The sequence below is a fragment of the Phoca vitulina genome, unplaced genomic scaffold (genome assembly GCF_004348235.1).
Source record: "Phoca vitulina isolate PV1807 unplaced genomic scaffold, GSC_HSeal_1.0 scaffold26, whole genome shotgun sequence".
NCBI lineage: Eukaryota > Metazoa > Chordata > Mammalia > Carnivora > Phocidae > Phoca > Phoca vitulina.
The window spans coordinates 8,609,009-8,636,059 of NW_022589729.1; the positions used below are offsets into that span (position 1 = coordinate 8,609,009).

Consider the following 27,051-nt stretch of genomic DNA (forward strand, 5'->3'; position numbering starts at 1 on the left):
GTCTTGGAATCCCTGTGATAAAATGCAAGACACTGGAGATTCAAAGATATTTTGTTGACTTAGGGACACTTAACGGCTGTTTCCGATGGCCCACCTGCTAAAATAAATAACCTGGACGGGTCTCTAGGAAGGGTGCTAATTAATGAATGTGCTTATTTTACTTCCCTTATACAAACACATTATTTGAACTTGGCAAATATGCATCCCTGACATTGTCATTTTTTACTGTTTTGAAGATTCAAATTTAAGATGTTAACGTTATGTGAAGCATAGCGAAACTTTTGTGTTATTCTGGCAGATACTTATGTAATAGAATAAACAGTGTTTCCAGATATCTGTGTTACCAGAGTGGCCCATTTAAATTCAACCTTGCTCTAAGATATATTAGGTTAATAAGGCTGATTTTATGACCAATAAAATTTATATTCACAAATACTGTTTTTATTAGCACAATTATAGATTGTGAAGCAAATTTCCATATATGTTAAATACTAAGAACAAGAATAACTAACATGTGTATACTGAGTTATAGTATATAACCATACATTATCCATAAACTGCTCTTTGGAAGAATATGGCACTTTCTTACTCAGGAAGGCAATCGGTTTTTACAATATAAACATTATAAGAAAATAGATTCTTTTATCATAGTTTCTTCCCTACTTCTGTCTGTCCCTTCCTCTTTTCCTCCTTCTCTCCCTTCCTTTTCTCTTCTTTCCTCTCTTAATGGGGAAAAAAAACTAATGACTTTTTTTGGGTGGGGCATGCATAATTGCTTATCACACATTTCTATTAAGGGAGCTTTAACAAGGAACCCAACATGATTTTTGGACTATATCTTCTGTCTTCCAGTGTTCTTGAGGAAAATGTAAGGTTGCAGAAATCATTTCATGCCCTGTATGTTTTCAAACATAAATCAGGAAAATTGTTAGCGAGTTATAGCTCTTCTTAGAGACTGTGGCCATAGTGCTATAGTAAACACAGGCTATATATTTTTCCAAGTTAATATGTGTGGAGAGAAATCCAAAGTTGGCTATTTAGATGAACAGTTTAATTCAGTTATTAGAAATTCATTTTCTATTTAATATGAACATTTATTTTCCAAAGGTTGCAGAAATGGGACATAATACTTGATGATCCTTTGGATCAATCACCTTCAGAGTTAGAAATTTGCTCTTTTTAGCTAATGTGTCTATGACTGAACATCGATCTTCAGCTAAGGATCAGTCGAAATGGTCATAAGCATAGTTTATAATATGATCTGGTTGTCTTCTTTATCCGAGACCAGTGAACCTTTGTTTCTTCATTTCTAAATGAAGGCGTTTGACTTGACGGTCTCCAATTTACTTCACCTCTGTGATTCTGCATTAAATGATTGATTAGTAATGAATCCACCAATTAATCATACTCCTGTTTATTTCCATTCTATAAAGGAATTATTTACTGAAGTCTGGCCTTTGCCATGACCAGAAATATTAGTAGGTAGAATAAGAAATGAGCTCAGGTTCAGTGGTTTGAAATGAAAGCCTCATGAAATTTAGACACTCATTTTTACATAAAAACTTTTCATTTGTAGATCAATTATTAGCTATTCAAAACACACTTTTCTCCCCCTACATAAAACAATCTTAAATACTGACTCCTTTCACTAGGCTAGACTGTAAAAGCCTGTGTTAACTTATTGGAGTGAAATATTGTGTATCAGTGATGAAAAAATATGAAAAAGAGTTCTATTATGATACAAGTGATAAACATAACATAAAGGCAATAAAACTGATAGTTTATCATTTATCTAGACTCTGGAGGGTTGATGTTTAAGAGAAATGCACATATAACTGGGAGTTAAAAAGATAGATGGAAACTATTGCAGTGTGTGTGAAGGGGATTTTTAGAAACTTTCAGGATTTTTAGAGGCTGGTTGCAAAGTATATGGCTTTTCTTTCCCTTGGAATAGTGTAACATTAGCACTACTTCTAAGTTTATCACCTGTGATAAGATTTGTTTTTTGACACCCAAATGCACTGAAAAGCAGGAGAGTGAAGAAAAATGGAGAGAGAAAAATTATTCTCTGAAGTAATTGGCCCAGACGTGAGAGACATGAAGATGGAAGGCATGTGAAGATAGAGGAGAGAGGCGATGCGTGCGTGTGTGTGTGTGTGTGTGTGTCTAAGGCAGCCTGGTCTGCATTTAATTGATGGTTCGATGAGAAACCAAAAGGAAAAAGAGGGAAACTAATGTGTGTACATTCTTCCTGAAGGGAAAGTATGTTATAGTATGTTAGTTATGTGGAAAAGCTTACAAATTAGAGTGAGAGTATCCATTTTAACTTTTTTGCTGGGTCATTTATGGCCTGTATGATCTTGTGACATTATTAAATTCTCTGAATTTGTCTTCTCTGTAAAAATGTAGATAATCAAAGTATCTACTTCCGAGTTGGCTATGAGAGTTGAGTGAGACTCATGGGCATAAAGCGCTTGAGAACTATATTTAGTTTTATGTGGTGAGGAAAAGTCACTGGGTCAACCCAGGTTTGACAGAGTCCCAGGCCAATTTGTTTGGCTCCAGAGTGATCTTTGGTAGGCATATTTCTTGCCTTGTGGTCCAAGAACCGTGGTAGGTACTTTACATATTACTTTATTTAGGGAGGAAGCAGGAAATAGTATGCAGCTAGCCAGTTGAATATTGCAAGCTTGATAATCCTAACTTACACAACATCAGTACCTAAGGAGCATATTTACTTTCCCTTACAGATGGCCACAGCTTGTCTAAAAAAAATGAATGATTTAAAAAAATTTAAAAAATTAAAAAATTAAAAAAAATGATTTGGAAACAAAACCAGTGTATTCAAAAATGGCTTTCCTTGTCTCAAACACTGCCTGTCATTTGCACCTTTGCCGTGACATTGATATTAATCTAAATTTCCTGGATTTTTGTTAAGGCTGAAGGAATCATTGGTAGTAAGTGCTTATAAATAATGATACAAATTCCATTTAAAAAAAAAAAAAAAGATTTCCAGGATGCAACAGAACTAATTAATGTAATACATGAGTTGAACTCCAAGGTCTAGATACTCTACAGATCTCTTTCAAGAATATTTTTATTTGTATGTATGATTCACTGATTAATGTTGAGCCAATTCCTCCATCAGAAGTGGTCTACCTCTTAAAGCACAAAGTGAAGCAGTAGATCAACAATGATTCAGTAAATCTGGGTTGTTTTATGGACACTATACTAAAAAAAAAAAAAAAGCAGATCCAAAAATCTGCTGGGATTCTACCTGAGCCTGGCCTGATGCTCTGCTCTGATTCACAAGATAATGATCAACAGAATTCTACAGTTTGTGATCTGTTAACCTAGAAACTGAAGTGAACCTAGAAATCAGGATGTTGTGGGATCAAGTTTGAATTTAAAAGTAAATATTTAATTGCTCTTATCAAAATTCATTAGGCCCTCAATGTAGGGAATATATGCTGAATAGGAAACAAAGAAAACAGTCTTTGGGAGGTTTAATCATGTGTCAATGTTAAAAACTTTGACATGTATATAGTTATTTGGAAATAATTGAAGACACAGGTAGCATGAGTACCAAAAGGCCACAAATTACCTCCAGATCCTTATTTGATGGGGAGTTCTATTTTTCTGACATTGACGATAGATCATAAAATGGACTCAGCTTCAGTTTCTTTTAAATATAGGAAAATTTTAAATGCATGTAGTTTTAAGATATAGTCACTCTACTGTAAGTAGATCTTTAGGGAAGTACTATATATATATATATATATATATATATATATATATATATAAAATAGTATAATAAGGATAATAGTATAATGTAGAATTATGCAAAATGAATTCTTTGTGGCAAATTCGTATATATACCCTCAGAAAAGTATGCAACAGAATGGGAGCTTGGGTTGGCATTCAGGCCGTTATTTACTAACCATGTAGCCCTTGCTTCTTTAAGCTGTGGTTTTCCCATTTGCAAATTGGGTACAGTTTTATCTGTCTCACAAGACTCTTATGAGGCTCAAATGAGAAGAGTATTTGAAAGTGTTTTTATGCTTTATGATAGAGATGATACAAACCATCGGAAGGATGGAAGAAAGAGCAGACAAGTGCACTTGAGTGTGGGGGCTGTGTCTCAGTTGACTTTGTACCTCCCCCCCATGTCTGGCACTGTGCCTGTCTCCCAGAGGAGGCTCAGGAAATGTGTGTATATGCTTGCATGCCACGTACCCTGGCAAGCCCTTGACATATGTTATCTTTTACATCTTCACAGTAATCTTGTGCGGTAGATACATTGTCACCATTTCATAGATGAGGAAACAGACATCCAGAGCTTTTAAGCAACTCCCACCCTCATGCAAGTAGGAAGTAGTAGGGTCAGGATGAGAAGCTAAATCTACCTGGCACCAGGGCCCAGATGCTTCTCCTTACATTACGTGGGCTCTCAAATGTAAGGGAATTGTGATTTTTGAACAAAAGCGTGGCCAAAATGAAAAGCCAAGGCCTAGGATAATATTGGCCCCGTTGCCCAAGCAGCTCCTGGGCTGGCTTTCAGATAAGTAGGAGAGCACTTCCCTGTCCTGTCTGACACATTTAACATGGCCTTTTGTTAAACTGTCAGTTCTGATTTCTGCCCTTTGAAGTAAAATGCACAATAGTGAGAAAATAGCATATATTATACCATAACCTAGACTTGTCACAGGGACAGGAAGGAGAAGAAGGGCAGCGAGGAACACAGATAACAAAGTGGTTAACCAATGATTGGATTAAGTTTGTTACAGTGACCAGTAGTCAGTCCATCTCTCTCTCTCTCACTCTCTTGTTCTCACTCTTTCTGTCTCTTACACTCTCTCACTTTCCCTCTTAGAGTTCGCAAAGGCTCACATTTCCATTCTTTTCCATATTAAGGGTGGTGAAGAAGGTAATTCCAGTACCAAAGGGCATATTCCATGTTCTTCATTGCTTGCTTCCTGTGCTACTCCAGATTAGTAACATACTGTGGGCTTGAAGGTTTATATAAGAAACAGAAGGAAAAAAAATTTTAAAAATTGGGACGCATTAAAAAAAATTCTGTGACAATATAGTACGTGGTAGGTAGGCAGAGCCGAGACAAGTGACTATATTTAAGATAAGTCTGGAGAATACCTTACACTGTTGCCGGAGTCCGGTTGGTAACAGTGTTTGGTTTCCCAGGAACTGCGCTAGCATGCCCGAGATGAAACCCAGTGGGGGGACACTTTCCACAGTCCTCCCTGACCTGTGGTAAGTCGGCTGGGTTGAATTGTGTGAAGTTGTCAAAGGTTGTTCTGCTCTCCAGCACTTGGCACCAGCTCCGCGGAAATGTGATGCCATTGGTTTTCAGTAAAGGTTCCTTTCTGCAGGGCTGCAAACACAGATCAGCTGCTACTGTGTATACACAACCAGGGAGCAAATCAACCAGCACAGTTAAAGCTGCCTTTTTAACCCTGAGACTTTCCAAGATCTCTTCTTCACGCAGGAAGTTTCCTTCTCTGTTGTCAGATTTAGCACTGTGCTCTTGTCATCAGATCCGAGCTAGGCTCCCTGCTGCACAGTAGGAGAGGCTTCCTTAAGACATTTGTCCTTGAAACTGCACCAAACTCTTGGAAGAACCCAGAACGTGTAAGTATGTATGATTTAGGCAGCAATAGCGCAGGGCAAAGCTGCAATCAACCATTATACAATATCCGATTAGCAGTGTAGGAGGGATTTTTTCCGACGTTATGTTACATTCATTTTCAATTCGTTCTGAGGAAACAAATCAATTCTAGCTTCTGATACAGTGACTTTGCAGTAGATGGGGTTGTAATATGTTAGCTTTAACTATTTGCTGTTCTCATTTAGCATTTAGATGTGACTTGTGGGACAATTATTGTGGGCATTAAACTATAAAACTTCTAAATTTTTATTAGCAATTATAATTGTTGGTCATGTCCATCTGGAGAAACAAGTTTGCTGTGGGGACTGTTTTTAAAGAATTAACCACATAAATTCACAGACAATAGAATGAATTTGTACCGTTCTTGCTCTCAATAAAACATATTAGTTTGCAGTTTTAATTTACTCATAAAGAGCATTCTGCTGAGGTTTGTCTTAATTGAATGCTACCCAGTGCTGTGTGTTTGGTGTTTTACTGTCTTATACGTATGTGTTTAAGTTACTTTGCTGGGATTGCAGTCTGGTTACATCTGTCTTTTAGGTGCACTGTAGATCCTGAGCACCTTTGCATAAAATAAAGGCTCACAAGATTTTGAGGGATGCTGGATTTGTTTTAAAGGGTGGTCGTATTACCCTTGAAAGATCTTTAGATGCCCCACATGAATGGCTGTCAGATGTAGACCACAGACCGAATACTCCGAGACTCTTAAGTCAGATCTCAGCTTGTCCACTTTTGTAACTCTAACCAATAAAAGCCCGTGCCCCCTTCCTATCAATTTTTAATATGCGCCAATACTTATGTTTATAAGATTAATTTCTCTCAGATTAGTCTGATTGATAGCTGGATTGTGGTTTCTTAAGAGCTGGCTCCCTGAAACCCACAGCAGAGCTGCATGCCATTTAACTAGTGAATGTAAAAACGGGTAACCATGGATTCAGCCACCACTAACTGCCAGTGCAATGAGTTGTTGTAAACAATACAAATGAGCCAGGAGAGCAGAGGCAACCAGACATGAAATGATTTTAATAGAAATTACGGTAAAAGGTCATGTGATGTGGTATCTGCTTCTGTTCCGTTTTAAAGGGCAAGTCCTTCTTTTTCTCCCCCACTGCCCCCCCCCCCCCCCACACACCTCTTTCCAGTCAACCCAAGTAGATGGCTTCACAAACTTGGCAGGTCCCACTCTCTGCTTCCATGGAGAAGGGCGGCCAAGGTAATCCTGTGCACAGTGTGGTGACTTCTGGATTTTCACCGGTAAGTACCTTTATTTTAGAAACAAAAAGGAAATCTGTGTATTTCAGGGCTTCCTTCATGGAAGGTCATGCTAATTGTGGGCTAGAAGTCCTCAGGCTTTGACCAAAGAGGAATAGGTCATTTTGTTCCTTAGCTTTTCTGTGATACAGTTAATTTTTCTCTCCCTTCTGAAGTCTCTGGATTATTTTGTAACCTCAATCTCTCTGAAAACTGTTATTTGCTCTAGAAGCAACTTCTGCAGTATGGTAATGAGCACGCGCAGATCCCTGGAGCAGTGCTGTGCCTGAGTTCAGGGTTCTCACCCAGGCACACCTTGGCTGAGTTCTACCAGGACCAAGTTTTACAGTTCCATTTGCATTTCTTTGGTAGAGATGGTTTCTATATGTGAAAATTATTATATTCATAAATTTGCCTTCAACCAAGAAATATTAACAACTTGTACCCGTGCGAAGTGTTAATCTTATGGTTTGTTTGGTGTACTGATAGCAGCTATGCTTATTAAAAAGGAAATGAAAGAAAAAACTCTAGCCATAAAAGTTGGGGGATGAAGGGGGCCCTTAGAAGCCATTGGAGGGTGGATCAAGTGGGTACCTGGTGCTCAGGAACGAAGGGGCTAAGTCACCGTGTTGGAGACCCACAGGCATCCACGGGCACCCACGGGCACTTGAAGCCAAGGACTGTCTCTAGGTGTGTTGTATCTCAAGGTGAAACAGACCTGAACGGGTCTCTTGAGCCACACCTCCTGCCACATGCAAATGGTATAAATAATCGCACCATCTCGGAACAAAAGATAATGCTGTGTTTATATTTTACCTCCTTTTAACATACAGATACTTCTGAATTGGTGCACAATTGTACACGTATAGATGTCATACGGAGTATTGGTGTTGATTTTTCTGTTACTGCCTTCCCTTCCACAGACCCAATCAGCATGTGAAAAGCATTGGCTTATAATTTAGAATCTCAGTAGGATGTAAGAGCATCAGCCCCTCTATATGCCCTAAAGAGTTTTATCTAGTGAACTAGGGTTTTTTTTTTTTTTTTTTTTTAAATCTGTAAGTGTTAACGTAGTGTTTATATTTAAGGTTTTTAAAAAATCAAGCTTTTTAGGATGTTGGAGTGCCTCATTGCATGCTTAGACTGAAACCTTCTTCAGAAGGTCATGGTTAGCTGCAACCTCATGGCTTACTATTCTAATACTAGCTTTGCTTATCAAAAATAAATGAAAGAGAAGACTCTAGTAATTCATGTTGAGGGAAAAGGGAGCAATTTCAAAGCAATTGTGGAAACTCCAAGTAGGGTAAATTATAATTAAAACTGCGTTGTTTTTACTTTTCCTGGCCTTGATTCTCCAAGTTGAAGGATAGGAATAAAGTGTCGGCTACGGGGTAGTTAGGAGCAAAATCTTTGGAGTCAGACGTGGGTTGCAGTCTTTTCTCTGGACCCCACTATGCTTAGGACTTGGGGCAAAGTTTCTTCATGTCTTTGAGCTTCCACATCCTCATCTGTAGATTGAAGATGATAATGCACACCCATGCGTGAAGGAAAGGGTTAAAGAGATAATGCATAGAAAGTGTTTCATACCATGTCTGGCACTTTGCAAGTGTCCAATAAACTCTTGCCAGTTTCCTTGTTTTTTTTTAATTGAGGAAACTTATGCTTAAGTAGAATCCTGCTAATAGTGTTGAACCAGAGAAAGATAGTATTCACATCGTAAGTTGGTCTTTTTCTACAACTCTGTGCTGCAGTAACTGTCATCACTTAGGACATGGTGATTCAGTTTGTAGCATAGTGTAGTGTTTTATATAACATTTATTAAAAGCCAGAAGTAGTCCCTTATTACTGTATTTTTTCATTTATTTGCAAATTATTTAGGAAAATTATTATTTTTTTAATTTAGGATTTCCGAAGCTTTGGGTTTTGAGGCGACTTGCACATTCTGTCTGTGATCCTATTGCTAGAGTTGAGAGCAGAAGGACACTTCAAGGTATAAGAGATTCATAATTACATCAATCCTAAAAGCTTAAAACTAGCAGTAGGTAATTATATGTACTAAAGAGCAGTAATAATTAATAGACTAGTAAACATGGAGGTTACATGCTACTAAAGAGACATTTCTTGAGAGGACTGTAGACATGGTCAGTGTCCTTTGACCTTCCGGAAACCTAAGGGCCTGATTCTCCCTTTCCTCCTTCCATCTTTTCCCCCTTCCCTCCTTCCATCTCTGCCTCCTCCCTCCCTCCATCCCTTCCTTCCTTCCTTTCTTCCTTCTTTCCTTTTAGCTCTTATATATTATCTCAGCTATATAGCATTTTCTTTTTCTTTGTGAACCATAAAGGTTCAAGGAAGAGAAAAAAGAGGAACAGGAGACCCATGGTCTTTTCATGCTAGCTCTGATTTTATAAATGGAAAGTTTAAGAGGAGTCAGAAAAATCTGTTTTTCTTTCTCCTGCTATTGAACTGGAGAGGCACATCTGAGGTGACCTGCAGACCTCAGGGAAGCCTTGCTCAGTAACTATTTGTTGATTCATTGATTAAACGGCATGGAGAGAAGGGACATCAAGCACGGAGATTCCCTCAGTACTGAAAGCTTTGAAACCCCAAGCTGCCATGTGCAGTAGGATGGCTTCTCTGTGACCTTCCAACAACTAATCTCCTTTAAGAACTGAATCAAAGCGGTTAAGGGATTTTGTCAGATGGATTTTTGCCTACAGTTGGGTTTTTGGCAGTTGCATGTAGAAGGCAATACATTCTTCACAAGGATATGAAATTTTTTTTCCGAAAGGAATGAAGATAAGGTGCCAGCAGAGATCTCTAGAGAGGGACTCTTGTTTATCCATGGTACTGTTCAGGCAGGGACAGCTGCTAGGTGGATGACTTTCTCACACTTCCCAGCCAACCTTCTTCACCACCCGTGTCTGATGGTCTGGTCAACAAGCTCACTCATGCCGTGGGCCCCTCTCCATAATCTTCTGTCCAAGGGCAGAGAAAAAGCCTGTGATCAGAATTGATGTCCTTTGAGTGGCAATAGGCATCTGCTATCTATTTCTAGGGACATCATAGAGTATAGAAGTTCGAGCTGGAAACTGTTCATTTTAATGGGTAAACAACTTACTCAAAGTCACACAAAGTATGAGTTGTAAAAACAGGACTAGGTCTTGGGATTTCTGATTCCTGAGCTAGTGCTTTTTTGGAGGGCTCCTGCCTTCTGGTGTATAGACTACAAAAGAGAAAGCTTATATTATAGTGGAAAAAATCTAGATTAGGAAATGGCGAATCTATTCTAAATGAATTGCTCAAAAGAGTAATACAGGTCTGGTTTTAATCCCGCAGTGATAATTTAGAAACCCTGTGATCTTCAGGAAAGACACTTAACCATTCCCAGCTGTGGTTTCTTTCATTGTAAAACTGAGATTAAAATAACTATCGTGCTTATATTTTAGGTTGTGTTGAGGATTCAGTACGATTACACATGGATATTCCCTTGTCCAATGCTTGACACAAGACATATCAGTAAACATTATTGCCATCCCTCTTCCCTTTCCAAGGTCAGCCGTGCAGTCATGGACGGTAGAACTATGAGAAAGGGCTTTTATGGATGCATCTGGAGTGGTGTAGCTCAGTGGTTTTCAACATTTTCTCCTGCCGCAACACACACAGGAAACGACTATGAAGAATTACCATATGCCTGGCCTAGAGTGACCCATTAGTCATGATATGATGGTGGTAACAATAATGGTGGCAGTGGTGGTGGCAAAGATGCTGATGTTGGTGGGTGATGTGCACACACCACGGATGAGCCCAGGCTATGAGCAACTCCCAAGGCTTTGGCTTGGACCGTGCTGCTGTCTTGCCTACACTAGACAGGAGATCAGAGTGGTGGTGGGCAAGAGCCGTGCCGTTATAAGTTCAGCTACACTCATTTCAATTAAAAAGAAAATAACCGGCAGCCTTCGGTACTTTACTCCTGGTAACAGATTACTGGCAACGTCCTGGTTGGTCTAGAAGATGCCGTCTTTCCTGGAGGAGCGTGACTCCTCCTCCTCTGGTACTAGACTCCATGGGTTTGAATTTTGGATCAACCACTTACTGGCTGTGATGATCTAAGGAAATGAGTGAACCACTTTTAGAAGTCTCTATCCCCTCACCTTTAATTGGAACAATAATGGTACCTACTTCATATGATTGTTATGAGGATGAAATGGGTTCACACACACAAAGTACTAGGAAGAATGCCTGGCACATAGCTCATGCTCGGTGCTAGCAATTTTTAGAGGTTTCTGTCTCCAAGCTATTTCATGGATAGTATCCTATCTTAAGAATCTCTCCCAAAATTGCCATTATTAATGTTATCCATGGTGTCATTAATTTATAAAACTGATTTTTTAGTTTTAACATAATACAAGTTGCTCTTTATTATGCACTCACCATTTAACCAGGCATTATGCCATGTGTTTTATATGGCATCTTAATTGATCTCATTCCCCCATTACTCTTATGAGATAGTGTTACCCCGATCTTACAAATGAGAAAATTGAACCTCCAAGAAGGGATAGAACTTACCCAGCTCATGAGTGACAGAGCCAAGCCTCAAATGTGTAATCTTTCCTATATATCTTCTGCACACTACCTCATTAAGTTGGAGACAATTTGCAGAGGTGGTGGGAAAGGTGTATTTTCTGGAATGAAAGAGAAATCATGAAATGGATTTCCTCTAGCACATTCCAAAGACTCAGACCAGAAACAGAGAAGATGATCATCATAAAAAGCAACTTAATTTAGTTACTCAATAATCAGAAAATCTAAAAATATAACTTAATTCTATCCTATGGACAGGAAAAGGTGAGAGACAGAGGTGGAGAAGGATCATGGATAATGAGAAGGAAGAAGACGAGATAGAGACAGAGACAGAGAGACAGAGACAGAAAGAATGAGGCAGAGGTATAATTAGATGCCTCTCATTTAACACTCAAGCAATCCTAGAGGTAGATGGTGTTGGACATTATTTTTTCCAAGACAATAAAATTGAAAATAATGGTTCTGGGATTTGCCTTATGGTATTTTACCTTTAAATCCAGTACACTGTTCTACTTCATCATGCTACCTTTGGAGACACAGAGATTTATACAAAGATATAGACAGACTCGTGGAAAGAAAGACTTAGTGGGTTCATTGACATAGGGACAAATCATGTTAGAACCATCTTTTTGCTTTTTCAGATAGTAACACTGAAGATTTTCTAAAGTCACGTTGTGCTTTTGCAACTATAGGCATAAGTTAGATTAATCTACATGTAGGAGACTAGGTGTTTAGTAATATTTAATGCTTTTTATTTAAAAGTAGCTTTTACTTCTGTTATTGAACTGATTTTCAAAAAGAAAATCTTATGAGTTAAATAAATCACATTTTCTTCCCAATTTTACAGATGAAGAAATTGTGTTATGCAGAGATTCAATGATCGCCACAAAATCATAGCAACCTCTAGCAGATGTGAAAGCCATTCCCTGGTTTTAAGCCTCCAGAAAAAGATTTTTCTCTTTCCTGTGATGATCTCTTCTAGTTGGTACGGTTATCACGTAATCAACTTCTAAGAACTTGGGAACACATGATAGAGGAGGGTCACATTGGTGTACATCATGAGGGCCTGTCTGGGAAATGGACTCAGAGGATGACCTTTTCATGTAGGTTTTGCTGTTGCCTTCCAGTCCGGAATACCGTCATCTGATCTTTAAGGAATGGCGTAAGGTCTATGGTTTACAACATTTCCAACCCCCTGGGTTCCAGGCTGTGCACTGGAAAGGATCCTGTGCCTTCTTGTGCTTTAGCCTCCTGGGGTCCACCAGACGCTCTGGTGTCTTCCCCAGAGAGTAGCCTGCTGCTCCCACATTATGTCCGATTGGCACTCTGTTTGTAGAGCAGATGGAGTTCCCTTCTGAGAGGTACTTCCCTCTCTGCATGTTTGTTTTGAGGATGTGGGTTTGGGTAAGTACAGGGGACCAAGAAAAGAGGGAGATACCAAATGGTTGTGTGAGCAATGAGATGCAGTCCAAGGAAAAAGGAGAATGGGAAATCCCTGTAATTTCCAAGGTTGATGCCAAGCCAGGCCACCTTCTTAAATCAGTTTAAGCAAAATCCCTGAGGTTAGGCCATGAGACAAAGACTCCAGGGCCCTTCGTGGGGAAAAAAAAAACAAAAAAAAAAACCTGCCCAATGACCCTTTTTTCAGTATTACAATGATGGAGGTGGAAAGGAGGGATTGAAAGGAGAAAAGGTGTTGGCTTTCCATCTTTTCCTTTAGGAGGTCATGGAACCATATGACCAGTTTTGAGTGAAGACGCCTAAGAATAATTGTGCTTGTTGATGAATAATTTTCTCTTACCGTGCTCACTGAAATCACATGCAAAATGACTCCCTTCCACTCTTTCTCTAAATTTAAGTACTTCTTCTAATAATACATGATATTTGTATAGTGAAAGTTTATGAAGTCACAAATTATCATCTCCCTTTTTTACATCTGAGTTAACTTAGCAAGAATAAGTGGCTTGTTCAGAGTAACAGTTTGCTAGAAAGGGAGCCGAAGATGAGAAATTGGGTCTTCTCTGACCTCCAGATCTGGATTGATTCTACCTCTTAGAGATTCCAGTCTTGTTAGAGGGCCGGTGCAGGGTAGGACTAAAGATGAGTGTAAAGAAAGTTACGAAGGGGAAAAACACCCTGAGAATGTTAGAAGAAATACTTGGAATGTCTTGTTTTGTGTCGAGTGTGGTATCTATGGTTAACGATGGTGCAAAGATTCTGATTTTGTCCTCCGCTGCAGTGAGGGAAAGGGGGAGTACCCTTTGGAGGCTCATGCAGGATGCAGAATACCTCTCTCTACCCAGTCCTCAGGCTTTCCTCTCTTTCTTAGGTCAGGCAAGAGAGTGGAAATATACTCTTGGCCTGTCAGAAGATGGAGTTGAGGCAGCTCTAAGTAAGAGAGAAATGACCTTGTGCATGCAAGCTTGGTTCTCATGTTTACCTATAGTCCCACCCACTTTACTATGTAGTAGAAGAGTCATCCTTGTCCGTAACATCATCTCTAAAGTGAAGGGACAGCTAAATGATTATGAGGGTAGATGGTGCAACATTCCCTCCTCAAAGCAATGAATACCCTTAGGATAAAATCATGTGGGTCTGATACTTAGTTAAAATGAGTGTCATATTTTTTCCCTTTGGAATGAAACCTTATAAGTCACATGGATATTAGAAGGTGAAGTTAATGTGTGCTCTTTCTCATGTGAGCTCTATTTTATTAATATCAGTTAAATAAGATCCTAATACAGCTCTGAGTAGTAAGGTGAATTTCTTGGCTTGGCTTAATTCTAAGACTATGACAGAGAAATTATGTATTTGATAATGGCTCTGAAATCTTCAAGTTGATCTGGCATTAGTCAGCATTTGGCCATAGATTCCCGGTAGGAAGTCCATTCAAGCTACGCTAATGCTTCAAAAGTACTCTGTGTGACTGGCAGAGCGAACAGACCGGTGTCATATAGATGTCAGCTTTTTGCCCTCAAACCATCATTAACCAAAAGCAGCTACCAGCTAATGTTTCAACATTACTTTTAGAATGTCAAACTATTAGTCATCATATAGACAACAAATATGTTCAGTTAAAAGATGCCTGCTTAAAAGCAAAATGGGTCTTGGTCGACCTCAATGTTGTTTGTACACTAGAGGTTTACTCTGTATTTCTCTCCATTGGATTATTTAATAATCATTTTAATTTTAGTAAAGTTTCACTTTAATACTCCTAGAAATTAGAGGAAAATATTGCCTACATTAATTTGCTATGTTACTCAGAGACAGTACACAGCAAAGGTAAAAGATAAAAGATCAATTCTTATGGATCTCATAGTTCCAAGCTTTTGAGACTGTATTATAGAAACTTTGTAATTATTGTGGGTAATCTTGCAGAAAATTAAATGTGGAGTTTGCATATGTGAAGAAGTTTGGACTCTTTCGCTCACCATAGTTCGTTAGTGCTTAGCATCTCACTGTCCCTGTCAGGCTGTGGGTTGCACTCCACTGCTAGTAAAATGTTCTTTGTGGCATAAGTGAAATCCTTGGTGGGGGCACACCATCTCACGTTCGAGGCATATTTTAGAGGCCAGTGGTTCTCAGCTAAGGACAGTTTTGCTCCCCGCCCCCAGGGACATTTGGCAATGTTTGAGGACATTTTGATTATTACAACTGGGAGAAAAGGTGCAACTGGCATCTATCGAGTAGAGACCAGGGATGCTGCTGAACATAGAATGCATAGGGCATCCTCCCATACAACAAAGAATTATCCAACTTAAAAAGTCAACAGTGTTGAGAAGCCTTGTTCTAGATTCTTTCAAATTTTAAAGGGAAAAGAGAAAGGAGGTAGCTTAACTATTTTCAGATTTTTGAAATGGTTGATTTTTTAAATTAGAAGTTTCCCCCATGGGATATAGAATCAAGGTGGCAAATGCAAACATGTTACATGTTTGCTTTAAAAAATATTTGGAGTGTAATATATGTGTTGTGGCTAATTGAGCTACATATAACAATCACAATTCCAACAATATTAATAGCTACGACTCATATAGCACTTACTGTGTACCAGACGCTGTCCAGAGTGTCCATACAGTGATTCAGTTAATCCTTAAAGAAACTCTACTGAAGAGGTACCCTATCTGTGCCCTTCAGTACTCAGACACTTTAATACTTGAGTCTGTAGGAATAAGGTGAGCTCCTGGCAGGAAGCGTAAGGAACAGAGCATTGGCAGCACTGACAACAATATATTTGGAAAGAGGAAGGCTTTGCTTTTCTAAATGCCCCTGGTTGCTCAAGCTTTTATTCTACGGTGCTATTATTGCAAAAGTGCTTCTCTGGGAAACTAGGATTGCCATCATAAAGCAGGTTTATATTTGCTTCTAGAGGGCAAAAAAGAAAAAAAGGTTTTATAACTCTCTGCTTGCCAGTTTTGCACTGGGTCCCATGCCTGTCTGTGTTTCCCTGTCTACCAGCTATTCTTGATGGAACTGGTCTTTAGCTGACGTGTAAATGACAGAGAGTGAGTATCCACCACAGCTCAGCCTTGGAAATGCACCTGCTGCCCTTACCTTCTAAGTTGGTTGTTCTCTGAGTCTCTTTCCTAGAGTTTTCAAGGGGTAGGAGGCTCTCCTTTTAAAATTTTACCATTGAGGGGCACCTGGCTGTCATAGTCAGTTAAGTGTCCGACTCCTGGTTTCGGCTCAGGTCGTGATCTCAGGGTCCTGGGATTGAGCCCCATGTCGGGCTCTGCACTCAGCATGAAGTTGACTTGAGATTCCTTCTCCCTCTCCCTCTGCTTTTCCCACTCATGCTGTGTCTATCTCTCTCCCCCAACCCCTCTCTCAAATAAATAAGTCTTTACATTTTTTTTTTTTTTTTTTACCATCAGGGTGGGTTTAACCCACTAAAACCTCATGTTTGAAAGAAGAATAAGTAAAATTTCTCTAAGCAAGCCTCATGGGAGATTCTCCAAGAATACATTGAACAATGGAATTTTCCCTGGAAATGCCCCAGTGAAGGTCATATTCCCAGAGGAGGTTTCTTATGGGAATTGGGAAGTTAGCTAGGTTTGCTGCTTTCACACATGCTGAGGGTTTTGAGTCGAGAGAGTTACGTTTGTCATAGCTGATGCATCTTACCTTTGCCAAACTGGTCTACTGTATTAAACCTCAGTTGCCATCAAAACCCGGAAAGGGAAACATCACAAATCACCAGAAATATATCAGCATTCTGAGCAGCAGGATTTACGGGGCACTAATGGATATCCTAGGCTATTTATCTTCCTGTAGCAGCTGAAACACATCTGCTTTTTTCTTACTGTAAAAGGCCTTTCCGTCAAGGAGCTGTTGCATCCCTAAGCCCAGTAGTGGCATTGAGGAAAGATGGCGCTCGGGTCCTTGTTTTCTTTTGTGTCTCGTCGTCTTCGCCTTTTTGCTTCTTTCTCTTCCTCACTGAAAACCCAAAATGAACACAGGAAGGTTATATTCAAGTTTGCGGGGGTCTCTACAGAGACTGGCATAATTGGGGAACAGAGTGGTCTAGAAAGAGGCCCAATTCGCACATTCTTTACCTTCTGTTTCAAAGGAGAGTCATCATTCACGTTTTGCATAACAGGCTTCTCTGTGTCTAATGGCTGATTCCTCCATGCAATTCATATAGGTTATTTTGTTCATCAAGTTCCAGTAAAATGCTCCAAAAGAATGCTCCTGCTTTGGGCGACTTCTAATACTTTGCACCGGTTAGCTTTAGTCTTTTCTTGAGCTCCTGGTCCCACTCACTCTTGTCTTCTGTGGAGGAAAAATGCAGGTGAATTACACCCACATCAGGAGACTTCTCCCTCACACCTGCTGCCCTTACCTTCTAAGTTGTTGTCCTCTGAGTCTCTTTCCTAGAGTTTTCAAGGGGTAGGAGGCTCTCCCTTTAAAATTTGGTTCCATTTGGTAGCAGATTTGGGTTCTGTGCCTGGCTTTGCCACTTATTAACTTGTGACCTTGGATCAAATTACTTAACATTGCTCGGTTTCCATGACTGTAAAATGAAGCAAATCTTAAATATATAGACACACAAGATTAAATGATGTAAAATATGCAAAGCCCAAAATTTAATGGGTAAAATGTCTGCTGGTTTCTGAGGTAATATGACTGGAGATACTACTGGAGTCTTAGGAGAATTGACTCTGTACTTAGCTTTGTGCAAAATGTAGCCCAGGGACTACAAACTTAGAATCACCTCTGTACTCATTAAAATGCAGATTCCATGCCTCCCGCCCAATGGTCTGAATAAGAGTCTCTAGAGAGTGGGATCCAGTACCTCATATTTTTAGAAACACCTCATATGACTCTCATAGACTTCAGAATTGGGGGAGCACCGGGTTGGCCAACAGCCTTTCCCGCTCTGTGATGCTCTTGCCCTCCTGCAGCGATGTAGCTACATCTAGAGAATTCTAGGCTCTCTACTTGCAGGTTCTTCTCATCCTGGCAGAGTCTGTCTTTGGCCTGTGAACTCACTCTCCCAGTTCATAAGCAGTCCTTTTTATGGTAGGCCCCACATGGTTGGGTAACCTAAATAATGTGATAATGAGGATGGACCAAAGGTCACAAGATTGTTAACCTATGTGAGGAGATTGTAGGCTTAGCCTATCAGGTGAGGGAAAGGTTAGCACGCCAACTGTATCCACACTTCAAAGCACGCGGATAGAGTGTGCTGCGCTAACTTAATTATCTGTGCTATTGATATCTTTGACGAACATATCTATACCCCGGATCCAGTTACTTCACCGTGGAAGATAGCAGGACGTGGCTTGTTCAGTTGCCAACTTCCTAAAATGCTTTTTAGAGTCGGCTGGGTTGCTTAGGCCTCTCTTGCTCTTGGATTAAATATAAAAATAACTATGTAAAGCATATCAACCCTCTTTTCCCTGTCTGCTGAAACTGCAATCTCCTGTGCTTTTTCTAGAACCCATTAAAGAAGGAGGAGGAGAGGAGGGGTAACAATATGTAAAACCCCAAAGCCCACATCAGATATTCTCCCAGAACGGATCCTGCTGTTGGATCTCTGCTGAGGGAGAAAGGAGCCGGTCACCTCACTACGTACTAGTTCCTTTTTGACTGGTTAAGGGTTGATGAAGTCGCATGAGCCTTGTCCTTACTGTTTTCTCTCATTTCCGTAACCACGTTAGTTTAATTGACATCTCCACCAGAGGCTTGGAAGGGGAAAGAAATACAACCCAAATCAGGTGATGTTTTCATTTCTTTAAGCCATCAAAGTGCTTAATGTTAGGAAACATTTGAAATGAGAGACCGAAAAGAGGTATTTGTCTCTACCCCGTTCTTGCTGATCCAAACCGGCCTTGTTGTCCCTGTTACCACAAAAACAGGAGCCCTGGTTTGCAGGTGTCCAAAGAGAAGGACTTCCATCCCTGCCCGTAGCTCTTGAGGACAGATTTCCTCTGCCAGGTGTCACTTTCATTTTTTTACCGACTTACAAGGAGTATTTTTGTGTTCCCGGACCTGAGGGGTGGGCATGAGTTTGGAGCAGCTGATCTGTTGACTTTTCTGCAAGTGGTGTGATGTGAAATGTAAAGAGACAGGATTACTCAAACCCCTCACTGCACTGAAATTGAATACAGTGCCCTGTTCTTTGACACCAGAATGTAGCCTGCTGGTGAGGGACTACGATGTTTAATAGGCAGAGACCAGGGGAGAAATTTTCAGCTCTTCATCCTTTTCAGGATGTCTGTAAAGTCTCTCACGCAGGATGCCATGGCTTTGAAAACATGGTCATTTTAATGATAACAATGCTATGGAGAGAGGGCCGGAGCGTCACGCAAAGCCAGCTGCGGCATCCCGCGTGACATTCCAAATAGTAATACAAATAGAATTAATACACACGCCAGGGGCGTCTCGGGAATCCATTTTAAGTTGGCACTTAACTTGGGCTTGAGATTTCCCCGTGACTGCCCATGTTGAAAAATGTTTGCTAAACAAGGCAGGGCTGGGCTGCCCTCGATCTATAAATTCACTCAAACTCATTCATTAACTAACACTTGATTTTAACTAGAAGCAAACGTAGGTTAAAACGTAGATGGCTGTTCTCCGTTCTCGGGTAGCAGTGAGGTTGTTATACCTGGCCGATCACCTCCAAGTTACTGCGGCGAGAGAGCAAGGATTATTTAATGACATCATTTCTTAGTTCATTAAGGACTTACTCTAGGCTTTAAAATATATCTGGTGTGTAGATTCGGTGAAGAGGATGCCAATTCCTTGTATCTTGCATTGCATTTAGTTTGTGGCTAAAGTAAGACTTCCTGTGTCTTTCTAGTTCTCCCCAGCCTTGTCTTTCTATTTCTGCACAGTGAATTTAATAAAGAAACTATCTTGGAGTAATAATTCCGACAAGCCCTGGACATTCCTTTGGGGGAAGGAGGACTGACCTTTTCCTGTTTTTAATAAAACCTCTGTGAATTTGGGCTTGCCTCTTCTGCAGTCCAGCACAACTCTCTTTTTATTCCATATTTAAGGTTGGGAGGAGCCCATTTATTTCCTCTGAATTAGAAGCATGAAAGCAGTCCTGGGAAAGATGGCTCTTGTGAGGTTTGTTGTACTCATGTCTGTTAAATTTGGTGCTTATTTACATGCGCGTAGTTACTTGGCTTTATATTTTCTCTTTCTTGTCATTAGATTTTGCTCTTTATTTGCGATTTAATGTTTCACCTATTTCCAGAAGAACTGAGAAGTAGTGCTTTTATAGTATGGGGCTTAATTATGCTCTGGTGATTGGCAGGCCATTTTATCCTAACTGTGACACTGGCAATTTTAAAAAAAGCTTCATTTTTGTCTTAGTCTTGAACGAGGAGAGTTTTACACATTATTACCTCCTGAAAATCCCCCTGGATGGATAATTTGGAGTCGAAGAACTTGAAACCTTTTGGGGGGAAAAAAGAACCGGTCCACAGAATCTCTATGATTTTTCTTTATGGTCACTAAAAATATTTAGCATACTAAATATGATAGTCTATCTGTGAAAATTTGGTATATTTTAGAATAGTGGGTATAAAAGAATCATTTCTAAGGGGGATGTCTTTTCTACAGTCTCAGGAAGATACCTGTAAATTTGTTTTGATTGTTCAGACATACTCTGAGGCATTTATTCCCTTGTGTCTGTCTGTCTGTCTGTCTCTCTCTCGTGTTCAATCTCGTTTTGATTTTATAACTCAAAGTTGACTCTTTTCTAATGAGTCCTGGCATATTCCCTGAGAAGGAGAGTAATTTAGATGCTTGGAAAAGCAAAAGCTCTGGAGAAGCTTAATTTAATGTATGGAACACAATGAGCAGGTTTCTGTTAAACCCCAGTAAACGAGCTGAGAGTAGCTCCTCCATGATAAGGGCGCTCGGCCATCCCCCTTCACCCACGTGAGACCACGGTGTTATTGTCACGGTTTATCTTGCATTGTTTTCCTTCAGCAATCTCAGCTTAATTATACAAATATGAAAATCAAGTAACTGATGGAGACATTAAGAAGTTCAGAGGAAAGGGGAAATCACTGGACTCACAAAAACCTTTAAGTGGATCTACATTATCTTCTAAATGAACTATAACTCTGCAAAGACTTTTGTTGACCTTCACAGTATGACCTCAATCGTCATTTCCTAGCATTCTTTTCTATTTCAACCATGAGTTTTGTGATGCCTTCTCAGTAGGAGATTGGATAGCAGTGAGGAACGCAGTTTTTTTTTTTTTTAATATTTTTGTTGTAAATAAAACACAAATAGAAAAACTATATGAGTCAAATGAAGGTCCTGATTAAGTATTGCATATTTGTATATTATATATATATATTGTATAAAATCTCGTGTGTGTGTGTGTGTATGTATGTATAGGAAAATTGTGTATGTATTGTATGCTAGCCTGGACAAAAACTAGAATTTTGCCACCCATAAGCCTCACATAATCACAGCCTTTTGTACGCCCCATAAGTAATCATCATCCTATTACAATATTTCATTATATTTTTAGAAATACACCCATCACCCAGCATGCATCCCCAAATGCTATAGTTTAGTCTTGCCCATTTAAAAAAAAAAAAAATTGATATGCCTTGTAAATTTCTTTTACTTTGTAAGTTCCTCCTTAATCCCTTCTGTCTCTTTACAGTTTATTGAGGAACGTGGGCCATTTGACCTATAGCTCAGACCTGAGCCTGAGTTTTACTGACTACATATTCATAGTGCACCTTAAAACATTTCCCTGTCCCCTGCATTTCCTGCAAATCGGCAGCTGGATCCACAGACTGGGTTACACTCAGGTTTGATTGCTTTGGCAAGACTGTGGTGGTGGCTGGCAAGGTGATCCTTCTTGAAGCTCATATTGTCCCACGTTAGCCAGTGAGGACCTCTTCAAGTTGGATCTTGAGTCCTTTTGTCATTGCCTTAAAAGCCTTTGATAACTTCCCTGCTGTCTGATAATACAGGAAGTTCCAGATTCCTCTTGTACATTTCCTGTCCTAGATGTGGAATCAGCCATTTTTCCAACAAGCCCTCATTTCTTTAGGTAAGAAATGTTATTCCAAGACTACAGTCTGGGTGCTAGGGATGCTCATTGCTGCTGGGTTGTTCATTGTTTCTTAACCCTTTGTAGAGGACAGAATTGGGGTTTGATTGATCTGTCTGTCTATCCATCCATCCATCCATCTACCTACCTATTTATCAAATAGAGGTACCTATATTTTATGAGTATACCTATATTTTATTAAATATTTTATGAATTTATGAGTTCACATTGATATTCCAATTCAGATTTGAGTTTCCAGAGTTTTATATAATCTCTTCGGCATTACATTTATATATCCTCCCTTTCCCAAGAATCTTGATTGACAAGGACACAGGGGATAACAGAATTAGAATAGCCCATAATTACCCACTTGTTTTATCCCATGGTAACCTCACACTAGTCTCAGGAGAGCAATACTAATACTAGTACCAATGCAGTTATTGAAAACATTAAAACTTTTTTTGCATATAGTCCCACCCCCCCAATCCTTCCCTCATTTTAAAATAGTTGTGCTGTATGTAACTTGTCAGAACATATAGCCATTTAGGTACTCTGCTTCTCTACCTCTTAGCATACTTTTAATCTTAATTCCATGGGCAACTATATATTTTAATATTCACCACCAGTCTTCATGTTGATGGTCTCTCCAATTGTTTTGACTGCCTGAAGCTCATTCTCTAGTATGTTCTTCAGAAAGGACTCTTGGGAACAATACTCTTTCAGTTCTGACCTATATCCATAACAGTTTGTTTGAACCCTTTGTATTTGCAAGTCAGTTTTGCTGGATATAAAATTATTTTCCTTCCTCTAGGATACCAAATAGGCAACTTAATTTTCTTCTTTCTAAAGCTTAGCTTTAGAAAAATCTGATGAGGGGCGGGTGGCTCTGATGAGGGATCTGGGTGGCTCAGTCGTTAAGCGTCTGCCTTCAGCTCAGGTCATGATCCCAGGGTCCTGGGATCAAGCTCTGCATCGGGCTCCCTGCTCTATGGGAAGGCTGCTTCTCCCTCTCCCACTCCCCCTGCTTGTGATCCCTCTCTCGTTGTGTCTCTCTCTTCAAATAAATAAATAAAATCTTAAAAAAAAAAAAAAAGAAAAATCTGATGATAATTTAATTTTCTTTATACTGTAAGTCATGTACTCAAAGGGTTTTATTAGAACATGTGTCAGTATTGGTTTTTAGGGGGTTACTATTGTCAGGTACATGGTATAATTATTAAGTGTCATGTCAAGTTTTTTTTTAAATTTCAGGAAATTTTCTTGAATTATAGTCATTAGTATGCATTATATTCCCTTGCTTTGATTTCTTCTTCAGAATCTCTTCTTATCCATATGCTCAATTTCTTTGCTTATCTTTACTATTTGTCTGTTTTTCAAACCTTTTTATCTCTTTCATTTCTTTTTTATTTTTTACCTTACCCCTTTTTTTCCTTTTATATTTATTAAGGAATTACCTGTTGTGTTTATCTGTTCCTAGTTTAGTTGGCATTTATGAAGTTATTTTTTTTCCTTTTATTTCTAATTCTTTTCTGAGTCCTGTCACCATATTAATAAATTCTTCTAATCTGACCATGGTGTTCTTTCTTATATCATTTCTTAATGTCTTTAAGCTTCTTTTGAAATGACAGGTTATAGATTTGATCTGTTTTATGAGAATGTCTTTCCAGCATGCTTTTGTTGTCTCTAGGGATGTTTTTCTGTTCCCTATTCTTTTTTGTAATTATAATAACTTTGTATGGGATTTGACCTTGATACTTTTCCATTGTTCATTTTTATGTGAAATTAATTTTCCCGACCTTTTAGAATGAGGTGTAGGTTCAGGAAACAGAGCTTTCCCTTTGTGTGTGTGTGTGTGCAGTGTAGAGTAGTATACAAAAATATGGTAGATTCTTTCTGGCTGCTTTCCTCATTGCCACTGATCTAAATCTTCTCTTTCTTTCAGATATTTTATTCCATACTGCTCAATGTTGATGGCACTTTCTTGTTAGGGGGAGCTACTCTGGAAGGGAACCCTGGTGCCTTGACAGGGTTGTAGCAATTAAACTGTTCTATTTCTTTCAGTCCTACTTAGCATGGATGGGCCCCTTCCACTGAGGTGTTAAAAAGGACAAAACCCCTACCAGTTATAGCTATTGTTTCAAATGGGCCCACTGAGCTTTCCAGTGAGTATTGTTGGCTGTTTTATGGTTCTCCTGTTCTTAGGTCCATGAGATGCCACTCCATTATTTCCTCCTTCCTCCATTCCAGATGCTGATTCCATGTAGGATTTGTGACTCTTGGTTGGTTGTCCAGTCAACTGGTTTGGGATTCATGAGGAAATTTTGTCTTCTATTTTTTTTTCAAAGTTGTCCATGAATTTTGGGTTTTGTTGTCTAGTTGTTCTATTTTTATTTTGTTCAAAGGAGAAACTGTACCACCATTGCCGCCAACATGCTTCTGTCATTCTCTCCATGGTCCTAATTTAAGCAGTGCCCTATCTGATCAGTGGCAGGCATCTGAGAAAGAGCAGCCCCGCAGAAGGGAAGCAGCCTGGCTCTCCAGAAAGGCCTTCTTCTGTATAAGATGACTACCTCCAGTACGGTTGTAACCCATGAACACAATTTCAGTGGCACCATGTTCTAGCCAACTCAGCTAGTCAGCTCAGAAATGGAAAAAGTTTTGCATTGTTTTGTTTTTTGTTTAGGTGTAAGTTCAGCTTTTCTTTCCTTCGGTAAGCATGAGTTTCTATTTATAGCTAGACTTCTTTCCAAAAACCAGTGCATGGCGACCCATAAAAATAACCGCAATAACAAGAGATAAAATAGAATTAATAATATCTGGTAGAATGCATTAGTCAAAGTAGACTACCTGCTGAAGCAAACATCCTAAACATCTTGGTGTCTTAAATTATTTCTCATTTATGCTGCATCTGACTTGGATTTGAGGGTGGGGTGAGTAGGGTGCTGTGCTCCACATTGTTATTCAGGGACCCAGAGCCATCCCCAAGGGCCTCAGAATCTGAAGCATTGGAAGGGAGAGGTCAGAGAGTATGCCAGGGGAGGATTTTAGGGACCAGTGTTGTCATACGTACATCATTTCTACCCACATACCACAGGCCAGAGTTCAGGCATGTAAAACTATTTGATAGCAAGGGAATATGAAAAAGGTAGTATAACTGTGTACCCAGAAAGGAAAGGAAATGGGGTTTGGTGAGCCTAGGATCTGTCATGGTGAAGAAATGGGAAAAAACAAAAAAGGAATAATTTACCAGGATAGAGAGGGCATTTCAGCCAGAAAACAATTGTATGAAGACTTGGTTGTAGGGAAGTGTATGTTGGCTTTGGAAAATGGAGAGAATTTTGGTATGGTTGGAGTACCGGATGAAGGCAGAAAAGGAGGCTGTGGTGGTGGTCTCATACGAGTGGGCTTGCATATTATCTAAGGATTCTATCCCTTATCCTGCATGAAGAAAAGGGCTATCTGTGGTTTGTAAGCAGGGGAGTGCCATAATCCAATTTGTGTTTTAGAAAGATCATTTTAGCCCCCAGCTATTACCAGCAATGTCTCTGAAATTACAGAAGAAACCTCTTCCAAACCTTTCTTGGTCATGCACCTAGTTTTACAAACTCAGGAAAAACTGAATTCATCTCTGCCTGCGCCCGTCTAAATCATGGCTTACTTGGTAGGCTTCCATTAATGTGCTACAATCACAACCAGAGTCTGCAGTGAGTTCTATAAATTCAGACTGGAAATGTAATTTCAGATCTCACAAGGCCTGTGTTGTTTCAGTGATATTATAATCAATGACTGTAGCTCCCTTTGAAGCTCATAAAGTGACCTCTTTTGACATTGATTTCTCATCTGTTTTTTTCTCTGACCTTTCTTCACCTCCTATGTCTCTTTATTTGCTAAGGCATAGTATTTTATTGCCAGACACCCTTATAATAACCACAGTAGCCATACATTTAGCTTTGTCCGGGTCATTACTACCTAAATAGACACCATTGTGGCAAGATCTAGTCCTAGGAACCGGTGTTGCAGTGCTCTCGGAAGGAGACTGTTTTTCTTCCATTAGAAGATACCAAAACTTGCTGTCGAGTTGTCTTCTTTGCTTAGATTGGAGTCTAGGCAGATTGCCACATGCATTTTTTGTCCTTTCATTTGAGCTCCAGACTGAGAACACCTCAGAAAATGATCACAAGTGTGGGATCAAACCTAACATGGTCATTTCCAAGATATTTGCATGTCTTGCTGAAAGCCCGTAGGAGATTAAATAGGAAAGCAAATGAAATGTGCATCTTCCTTAGAGAAGTGTGTGGTTTGTCTGGTATTTATGCTTCTCCCAGTGTGACCTTTAGAAGAGAATATGATCGATAGCCTATTGGATCGTCTCTAGTCTGGCTGTCAAGGTTCAGGAGGGGGAAGTTGAGGGATTTGGAGGAAAAGCACCTGAAATGGCTAAGTGCAACCTTAGTAGAAAAATACTCATGTTTTTTCAATAGTTTCCAGAAGGTTCCTAAGCACCTGATGTATGATGGGCTTTTTCATTTTGGGCATCTGCTATCTTTGCCTAGCTCAACATTCCAGTGAGGGTTTTCTTTTTTTTCAGAGCTCAAAACTGAACATGTCAGCAGTGAGCAGCCACCCAGCTTTGTAAAGAATGCCATGGCTGACAACTTCCCAGCTGCTGAGGAATCGGCTGAGCCTTTCTTGTAAAGCAGTACCGTACACAAGAGCCTTTGTGCCATGGGGACCCACCATGGAGTTTCCAAATGCCCTTCCTCCTGGAAAAATGTGCCAACCCCTCCTTACCATGTTGCCCCAATCTCTGGTGGTAATACCCATGACTGTAGCCAGCCCTTTGGTAACTCTCGGAAGAACACAAAAAGACTCTTCTATACTGTCAGAGTGAAAAACAAAACAGAGCAAAAACAACCACCATATTTTAGGAACAAGACCATTAATTTATTTATCACATCGTTTGGAACCAAAGAAATAAGTTTGGGAACACAGATAAAAGTTCTGT

At 39.6% G+C, this 27,051-nt stretch overlaps 1 protein-coding gene across 8 annotated transcripts in view; it reads left to right on the forward strand.

Moving 5' to 3' along the window:
* ESRRG (estrogen related receptor gamma) overlaps positions 1–27,051 on the forward strand; it is a 563,748-nt gene that overhangs the window by 5,627 nt on the left and 531,070 nt on the right. The window contains exon 1 of one of the 8 annotated variants that reach the window (XM_032422152.1): positions 3,895–5,646. The exons of the other annotated variants lie outside the window; for them this stretch is intronic. The gene's annotated coding sequence lies outside the window, so the exon portion shown is untranslated. Of the gene's footprint in view, positions 1–3,894; positions 5,647–27,051 lie in introns of those variants that run through there. 8 annotated transcript variants of the gene reach the window in all.